Source organism: Tyto alba, unplaced genomic scaffold (assembly GCF_018691265.1).
Source record: "Tyto alba isolate M040663 unplaced genomic scaffold, T.alba_DEE_v4.0 Super-Scaffold_19, whole genome shotgun sequence".
NCBI classification, from domain to species: Eukaryota; Metazoa; Chordata; class Aves; order Strigiformes; family Tytonidae; genus Tyto; species Tyto alba.
Genome location: NW_024881281.1, coordinates 2,467,984 through 2,477,736, shown reverse-complemented (window position 1 = coordinate 2,477,736; position 9,753 = coordinate 2,467,984). Strand labels below are relative to the sequence as shown.

Here is a 9,753-nt window from a genome sequence, read left to right as displayed (position 1 = left end):
ATCCTGCAGCACCAGAGGACTCTGCCCTGCGGGTTTGCTTGTCCAGCCTGCGGACGGAGGTGGGGAGGGAGCCTGTCTGCGTGCTTCCTTCTGCAGGGGACGCAATCTCCTGCAGGTATGCAGAAAAGATTTGTTTCGAATTAACACTTTATTGATTTTGCGTAAAGACATCCGAAGGGACGGCAGCGAGCAGGGATTATGCGCGGTGCGTGGCAGGCGCCCGCAGAGCTCCAGCGGCACGCAGCCCGGCTCCGCTCCCCCGCTGCATCTCACCTTGTGCCCAGACGCCGCGGTGATGGAGCTGCTACGGACGCTGCGGGCTGACCCCACGCAGGGAAGGGAAATGCTTTCCTTCGCGAGCTTTGGTTTTACAAGAGAAGCGATGACAGCCTACGGACGTAAAATTTGGTGTGGGTTCGGGTTGGTTTGAGAGTGTGAAGTTGATCCAGGACTCAGAGATCCGTCCGGGGAGTCCCTGCAAAGCTCGGGTCGGGATGAGGACAAACGCCCGAGCTCCTCTGCAGAGGTTAAGTGACCCTTTGGGAAGCCCCTCCAGCTGGCAGCAGCAACAGGTTTTAATATCTCAGGTGCTGGGTGGGAAGGAGTGCTCGTCCTTGTAGTCAACAGCCCAGTACAGCAAGCGTTAATGAGAAATTTTGGAGAGGGGAGAAGAGGAAGACCACGCTGTGGTTAGAGCAACTTACTTGATCTGAGAGCATATGTGGAATAAATGTGCCAGATTTTAAAAATGAGTTTTGTTTATTAGCACACCCTTAAGGAAATAAATCGTACATCATTAGGAGTGATGTCTTCTCACCAGCCATCTTCATTATTATTAACACATTTATCTAATAGCCATGCGAATTTCTTTCAGCCACTTATTCTGGAATCTTAGAGGCTTTACAAATACTAACTAATTACAGCAATGAAGATTTTATTTCAACAACCAAAAAAAACACATTGGTAGGGAATTCTGCAGACTCGGAGCTTCTGAGTCTGAACATCTCGGGAAGTTTCCATTTTCGTATGCACACGACCTCACCACGCTCCCAGCACGAGGCACATCGGCACAGAACAGCTCCTTCGGATAATTGTCACCAGTGAAAACTCTGTCATTTCACAGGCAGGAGAAACACACTTTGTAAAAGTGTTCGCTAGGGTTTGGGGTTGCTCCCGAAGGAGGCGGGGATAAATCAGGCACTCGCCATGTGAAATGAGGTTTACTGGTTTGTAAGCAAAAAAAGCTCCCGTGCCTTCGTGGTCACGCCGGTTCGGGGTCGGACGCATCGGCCGCTGCTCTCCGGAGCCACCTTCGCCTGCGGACACAGAGAGGTGAGAAGGGCACGCAGGGACCGGGCTGGTAGGATGTTCTCAGTGCCCCGTAACTCGTGAGGGACAAAATAATCAGTTAGGAAAGGCTGTCGGTGAGGAGGGGAGCGAGTGGGCGATGAGCTGTGCTGGTGACGTGGCACCGTGCGTGCGTGTTTCTGGGAGCAGCTGACGTGCGAAGTTGTAACGCGCGGTGTTAACAGCCTGCTGCCAGGAGTTCGACAAATAACCCGCTCGCTGAAAGCACCGAGCGGGAAAAAAACAAACAAACAAACAAAAAAAAGACCGGTTCAGACAGTGGCATAACAAAGCCAGGGGCAAGCAGCCTTTCGCATGACTTTTTTGCCATTTTGGAATGATAAAGCCGTCGTGGGGCTGCGTTTCCAGTGCAGGCGATGCCCTGCGGAGCGAGGCGGCCCCCCCGGCGCTGCAGACCTCATCCAGCCCTCTGCGGCAGCCCTGGGGAGGGCGACGGGGCGGGGGGGTGGGTCCCACCATCCGCCAGCAACACGGTAAGGAGGGGAGCTGAGAGGTGCTGCTGGAATCTGCGGGGTGCAGTGCATCCGCGTGGGAGTTGGGAGGTTTGGGTTGTGCCCGTCCCTGGGTGACCCTCGAGGAGCTGCTCCCCACCCCGTGCCCCCCGCGCTGCCCCACCAGCACGGCGGGTCTGGCGGGGACCTCCGGGCCCAGCTGGAATATGAGCGACAACAATCTCGTGGAGGGATTATTTTAGAATGTGGGGTTTTTAAGTGAGTTCCCGAGCATGGAGAATTGGTCCTTGGTGACACCAGCGTGTGGCTCTGCCCTGAGCAGGGGACTTGTCCTGGACCGCAGCAGAGCATCGTCAGGCAGATCCTGCTCGGGCACTGGGCTCTACCCCTGGAAAAATTACCTGAAAGTAGTGAAATTTCATGTTCTAGAACAAAATGATCTGTTTTTTCTCATCTTGACTGCAGCATATTGATGCATTTCAGAGTAATGGGATTGTGGATGTGCATGCCATATCCTTGCTACGGTGCTGGAATAAACTGTGCATGCGTACAGCCGAGCTTAGAACATCACTTACTCTACAAAGGAAGAGAAGGAAATGGGGGTTTTAAATGTGCATTTTTTTATAACACAACATACTTGGCCACGTCTCCTTACTGCAGTGCTCCAGTTTCATGCCAGGGCAGTGGTGACCCCATAGAAATCGGATGCTCAATCAGTATCTGGGGTGTGACGAGCGGCTCAGTGCTGGGCAGCGCTAACAAGCCCTGTCTGGAACGTGCCAGCGACCTCTCTAACCGCCTCCCCCCTCACGGGGCAGGGGCCTGCGAGCACGTGGAGCCCCCGGCTCCCACGCAGAATCTGCCTTTTTACCTTGCTCTTGCCCACCTGGCCCAGGCAGGCAGAATGTTGTGCTGAGCTGCAGACACCCGGCAGCCAGGAACTTCGTTGGGCTCAAACTGCGTAAACCCAACTGCTTCAGTTTGCGTGATAAAGCGGGGAGAAAGAAGGGCGTGCTGGCCAGAGCCTCTGTGCCCTGGCAGAAACCTTAAAATAGAAGCCTGTATAAATAGGGTGTGACATAGGATATCATATAGTAACATGGTATCAAATTACAGAATCTATATATAGAAGATTAATCAAAGGTCGGGACTAAGCAGACAGATATAACCACAGCCAGGAGCTCTGGATTCGTTTTCACAAACAGCGAGGGAAGTTTGTGGTGCTCTGGTACCTGGTCCAGGTGATGCTGTTTTATCACCCCGAACTGAGATCTGCTCCTGCACCTGCAGCAGGTAGGCAGAGGGAAGTGCTGGTTTCCCACCAGCGCAGGCGTATTCTCCTTATGTTTTATTGGGATAGTCCTATTTGGTTTGATTTCCATTATTTTTCTCAAACGCCCTGCGTGACGGTGATGTCAGACACCTAAAGCTAACATTCTGCTGATGACAAAAAGCCTCTTATATTGGGAAGGAACCCTCTTCTCCAGCTGCTTGCAAAGGACAAACAGCGCAGCAGCCCTTTTTCTGTACACAAATGGGAAGCCAGTCACAGTGTTTGGTAGAGGAAAGTCATGCAGTTGCTCCTTTCTGAGCAGGAAGATGTGTTCCTGTTGGGTAGGAAGGCACCGGCCACCCTCAGAAACAAGAAAAACAAAGAATTTGCCCAGAGTCACGCAGCAGGTCAGCAGCAGGAGCAGGGGGAACGGTCTGGACACCCTCTGCCTTCCGACCCTGCCGACAGACCCACTGCCTCCGCACAAAATCCCCTATACGTGTTAGATACACGGATGAGATAGATTGACTCTCACTCCCAGGGAAGTTCAGCGACTGTGAAATTAGTAAATTACACAGGCCCACGGAACTTAGAAAAACAATATAATCCTGGGGGTACTGAAATAATTAATTTGCTAATCAACTACACCTTGCTTTTTTTAATTTGCAAATGGCACTCTGTTTTGTTTCCCCGTTTCAGCCACCTCAAGAAGAGGGGTATTTCAGGCAGCAAAGGGGTCAGGGCCGAGCGCGGCATCACGGCACCCCGGGGGCTGCCGGGCACCGCAGGGACCCCAGCAAGAGCTGGGGCATTGCTTTTTTTGAGGGGGGGGACACCCCGCCGTGCTCTGGATCCAGCCACCAAGTTGCGAGGGAAGAGCCGGAGCCGCAGGGCTCCTGCAGATGTTTTGTGCTGGTTTGTCTCCTGGTCTCACTGCACCGTTGTTTGCTTTAAATCATTTCAAATGCGGAGGTTGTCAGACAAGACAATTAACATGGGGAAGGGGGAAAGTATTACCATCCATTATTTGCCATAACATGAATTTAAGCCAGGAAGTCAAATGATAAAATATGTGGTGAAAAGTGTTGGTGGTGGGAGTGCCTGAATGAGTAATAGCCTTGGGCTTCTGAGCCTTGAACTTAACGTGCTAAGTAAATCCCCGAGGTCAAAAAGTATGAAAATTGTTGCAGCTTGGGGAGATATATTTTAACTTTGCAAAAGGTCCTCGCAAATCCGCTGCTGGGGCCGCTGGAGAGGCGGATGCGGAGCAACGGGCTGCGCCGGCGGCTGAAGCCGCTGCAGAGCGAACCGCTGGGCTCCGACCGACGGCGGGGGGCTGGCGGCTTGTTTCGGGGGGGGGGGGGGGGGGGGGGGGGAATAAAATAAGAAAAAAAAAATATACTAATCAGGTGAAGCTGGGAGCGGAGCGGGGGGGTGGGATGGGTGCGCAGGGGTGGGATGAGCCGGGGCCGGTTTGGGGTTCGGGTCCCCAGCGCCGCAGCTCCGCCGGGAGAAACGATCGCAACTGGCGGCGAATCCCCCCCCCCCCCCCCCCCCACCTCGGGGCTGCGGGGACCCCCCGGAGAGCCGGGCCGGGGTCCCCGCTCCGCCGCGCCCCAACTCGTCCCCTTTAAAACTCTTTTCTCCCTATCGAGCTGACCACGCGGCTGAATTTATGGAGAGAGATGTTTTAGCAGAAATCCCCCCGAGTCTCCCATCAGCCCTAAATCCCCAGCCTGCTCTCCCTGGGAGACCTCATGACACAGAGCATGCCAAAACAGCTTCGTTTTGCCTATGCATTAGCAATCTATTTTACCTTTTTGACATCTCTCACACATAAAACCGTAAGAGAGAAATAAAATATCTGTCTCTGGGCGAAAATAAAGCTTTGCCTCCCTCCTGATCTATAGGATATAAAATAAAGCCATGGCTTTGATAGTGGCTTTTCCTTACACCGGAGTTGCTTTTGCACACACGGAGACAATGAAGATGGATGAGCCGGGATCGGTGCATCCTCCTGGGGTTTGTTTCACCCTCTTTTTTTATCGTCTCCCCCCGCCCCCGCCACCTCTTCACTTTTCTTTCTTTTCTCTTTTATTCGTCTTTTATCTGCCCTTTCTCTCTTTAACAACGTCAAGGGTCCCGTTCACCCCCGGGCTCCTCCGCCGGGCTCCCCCCGCTCGCCCCGAGCCCGGCCCGACCCCCGGCCCCCCCCGACCCCCCCCGGCCCCTTCCCGGGCGCTTTCCCGTCTCCGCCGGCAACTCGCAGAGAGGCACACCTCGGATTTGTAATTATTTATTAACTATATTTCCCATCAACAATGCATGAGCTTTGAGTGTAAGCGACAACATTTAGCGACGTGGAAGGAAACCCGGGAGGGCTAATCAAGGGGGAGGGGGGGGCAGAAAAATAAATAAGAAAAGGGAAAGGCGAGCGGAGCCGGGAGGGGACGGTGCGGGACTGCCCGGGCGTGTTTACCCTCAGCATCGACCCGAGCGTGGCAGAATAAACTGGGACCCTCTAATACATAATTTAAAGATTTTTTTTTTCCAAGCCCCTTTAAAACAAACCTGGCGCGGCGCGCAGCGATGGATTCTGTCCAGCAACGGGTTTATTGCGCGAGGATGTTCTACAGGCTTAATTACATCTTAACTTCAATATTTGTTGAGTGCATTAGCCGCATATATATTTAATCAGGCGGAGGCGCTCTTCCTGCGGGGGAAAGCTTGGGGGGGGGGGGGGAGGAAGAGGTGTGACCCCCCCCATCCCCACGGGTTGTCCCCCCCCCGCCCCAGCGCTGCCCGGCCCGGCTCGGAGCGGTTCCCGGGGCGGGGGGGGGGGGGGGGGGGGGAGGAAGCGGCTCCGGTCGCTCAAAGCCCGACGGCATCACCGCTACCGCTCCCGTGCGCCGGTCGTTGTGAAAGGTTGAGAAGGAGGGAAAAATAACATGAAATTAAATTTTTAAAATCCAAAAAATAATAATAATAATAATAATAAAAAAAAAGCTTCGTCCTGCCAGGGGATGGACACGGCAGAGAAAGTGGCTGTGTCCGGGTGGGAGGGAAGTTTCTTCCTCGGCTTCGCTCGGGGGATGGAGCGGCCGGGGATGGGGGATGCACCGCCCCGCGCCGCCCCGCTCCGCCCCGCTCCGCGCCGGCGGGGCTCCCCGGAGCTCTGCCCGCAGCCCCGGCGCCGGGACGAGCGGGCTCCGGTGTTTGTACAGCACTAGTGCCCCGTAAAGGAGAGAGAAATCCCATTACCGAGCGCAGCGGTGTAGAAAGGCTGATGATAAACAGGGTGATGTTTAACTAAAAAGACGGGAACGACACCAGTAAAATGCAAATTCAAACTCGCCTGAAAAGGACTTTTTAAATTTTTCCTGCTGTATTAGCTTTAAAATCAATTTTAGATTTTTTTTTTTTTTTTTTTTACTTTTTTAATTTCCTTCCTTTCAGCACCGGGGCCGGGCGGGGTTGCTCGGCGCTGAAACCCCCCGGCCGGTTCTCCCGTTTCTCTTCTCCGAATCCCCGCGACCGGGGCTGGGGGCTAGATCCCGGCCGGGAACGGACCCGGCCGAATTGCAAAATAGAATGAAATAAAAAAAAAAAAAATCCAAAACAAAAAAACAACCAAAATCCCCAGGCACATTGACCTAGGAGGGGTCGGCGGCAGGCCGGGTGCTGCCGGGCCATCCATCCCCATATCCTGGGGGGATTTTTTGTCCCCCCACTCCTTCCGCTCAAACTCCGCGGACTCCCCGGCCCGTGGGTGCCCCACTCCTGTTCCGCGGTGCAGAGAAGGCCCGTGGGAGGCCGGGGATGGGGAGTTTTTTCTTTTCGGAGCCTGCTGGAAACAGCGCTGGTATTTTCGCCTCTCGAACGCCTGCGCCGAGCCGGGGTCCGAGGTGTGTATGGGAGGGGGTGAGGTGGACCTGGGGACACCCCACGATCCCCACGGCGCGGGGGGAGCAGCCCCCCTCGGTGTACGTGTGCCGGGGAGGGGGGGGGGGGGGTAGGAAGCCCCGCCGGTGCATCAGCGCTGCCCGCCCCACCGCAGCGGTACCGCGGGCCGCGGAAAAGGAGAGGGGGGGGGGGGGGCAGCGGTTTGTACACACCCCCCCCCTCGGCACCCCCGGACCCTGCGCGGAGCCAGCGGGGCGGGAGGGGGCAGGGGATAACCAGATGCTTTCGCTAACGCCTGGGAAAGGAGGGAAGGGGGAGAAAAAAAAAAAAAAAAAAAAAAAAAGACTGTGAAAAACTGGTGCTTGATGGACATAAGATGCTCATCTCCTTCCTCTCATTCATCCCCACCACACATGTCACTTGGGGGCCCGCAGTCAAAGGGAAGAGGTCCCCTGGCAGCAGCCTACAGCTGTCGCCTTCCCGGGCGGCGGAGCGGGGCCGCCCCGGCCCCTCCGCTCCGCATGAGAAGCGGCCCATATGCGGGGGGCCGGGGGGGCCCAGGGCTCTATTGATCCCCGCAACCGGCGGCAAAGTAAAACCCAACAGCTGGGCAGGGAGGCGGGGAGAGGCGCGGTGCGCGGCCCCGACGGGGCGGTGATGGTCGGCTCCGGGCCGGCGTGGGGGCACAGGGAGACCTGGAGGAGGAGGGGGACACACACACACACGCAGATCGTGGACGCAGCCCCCGGGGCTTTTAAACACCCGCAGGAACCCCGAGGAGATGCCTCGGCTCGGGGGCTCTCCCGGCCCGCGCAGGCTCCGCACCCCCCGCCAGCCCCGGGCCCCCCCCGGCCCTGGAGGGGGTTTTCGTCTCTTTCGTTTTCCTTTTTATTTTCCAATTTCTCCCTCCCTCGCTTCTTTTTTTTTTCTCCTTTTCTTTTTTCTTTTTTTTTTTTTTTTTTTTTTTTTCCTCCTCAAGGACGAGTAAAACCAGACATGAAAGAGAGCGCGGACCGTGGGTAAGGGCGCGGGAAGGCAGGGGATGCTGCGGGGCGGCCGCGGAAAGTGCGCGCCCCGCCGCGCCTGGCCCCGGCTGGCAGCCGCGCGTGTAACCCACGGCCATTTAATCCGCCGTTTCCCTCCTAATTCCTCGCCAGCGGATCAATCGCCCGCAGGGATGGAGGGGAGCCGGGGGGGACGCGGGGCCCGGGCGGTGACACCTCCCCGGAGCGGCGGCTCCCGCCGGGCAGCAAAGCGCGAAGGAAAGAGAAATCACGGCCCTCCTAACCGCGACCGACCGAGCCCCTGGAAAGTAAAAGCAGATTAATTTTTATTTGCCTCCCCTCACAAAAAAAAAAGAAAAAAAGAAAAATAAATAGAAGTACATCAGCAGCGGCCGGTGCGGATCGGGCGCTGCGAGCGCCGGTAACGGAATCGCGGCGAAGTTACCGGCGCTTTCCCGCTGGGCGCGGCGGCCGGGCGGCAGTGGGGCTCGCCGCGCCCCCCCCGGCCCGCCGGAGCGCCCCGGGCCTCGCTCCCGGCCTTTCCGCACCTTTTCTCCGGGGAAAAGCGAGAGCCGTCGCAGGTTTTTAGTTTGGTTTTTTTTTTTTTTTTCTTTTTTTTTTTTTTTTTTTTTTTTCCCCTCGCCGCACCGCCCCGCGGGAGGCTCCGCGCCCCCCCCCGCCCTCGGGACCCGCCGTTTATCAAGGAGGGGAAACCACGCTCAACCGGCAAACTCGTTTGCCGCCCGCTCCCCCAACGAGCCGCCCCGGGGTTCGGCGGCGGGAACCGGCCGGTGGGTCCCTGTAACGGATGCGGGATCCGACGGCGGGGGAGGGGGTGTCCAGACCCCCAACGAGCGCTCCCCGTTCCCCCCCGCCCCGCCACACCTACCCGCTTGCAGCGCGCTCCCGAGCAGGGCTCGCCTCGGCCGGGCCCGAGCGGCAGCGGGCTGTCCGTCTGTCCGTCCCTCCGTCCATCCGCCGCTCGGTGCGGGCCGGGCGCGGGCGGCGGCGCCCCGGCGGCTCTATAAAGGGGGGCGCGGACGCCCCGTCCGGCGGCGGGCGCGTTGTTGGGGGGGGGGGGGGGGGGGGAGTGGGGGGGTGGTGGTGGTGATGGAGTTGGGGGGGGGGGGGGGAAGCAAAAAAGGGAGGGTGGGAGGATTGAAAAAGGAGGGGGGGGGTCGACGGTAACGGCGGCGGCGATTGGCCGGGGCGGGCGGTGACGTCTGTGCGCGGTGCATAAGGCTGCGGCCGCGGGGCTGCCGGGAACATGCAGTGCGCCCTGCGCTGCCGGGACGGCGCGGGCAGCGCCGCTTCTCCTGCCCTCCCCTCCCCTCCCCTCCGCCGCCTTCCGCGGGAGGCGGAACAAAAGGCGGCAGCGCCGGGCGATGCCGCGCCGGCTCGGCGGGGACGCGGCCGGCCGCCGCGGGTAGCGCGCAAGGGCGCTGCGCGGGGGTAGGTAGGAGCCGGGCGCGACGGTCCCGCCGAGACGTCGAGGGAAAGGAGAGGAGAGAGGAGCGAGGGGACGGAGCGAGGAGCTGCGGAGCGTCTTCCCCCCCCCCCCCGCCCCCCGCCTCCCCATCCCCCTCCCCCCCCCCCCCCGCGTAAGGACGGCGGCCCGCTCCGCGGCGCGTAGGGCCATGTCGCCGCGGCAGCAGGCAAAGCCCTTCTGACCGCTGTCGGGTCTCCATGTCTCATTTTATTATATATTTATTTTTATTTTTTTTTTCCTCCTTTGATTTCTCTTTGGAAAAAG

At 58.0% G+C, this 9,753-nt stretch overlaps 1 long non-coding RNA gene across 1 annotated transcript; it reads right to left on the bottom strand.

Moving 5' to 3' along the window:
* Window positions 1-740: 740 nt before the first annotated feature.
* LOC122153357 lies at window positions 741-9,052 on the bottom strand. Its single transcript, XR_006165258.1, has 2 exons — window positions 8,890-9,052; window positions 741-1,316 (listed from the first exon to the last, which is right to left on the bottom strand). It is a non-coding gene; the product is annotated as an uncharacterized LOC122153357 (long non-coding RNA).
* Window positions 9,053-9,753: the final 701 nt, after the last annotated feature.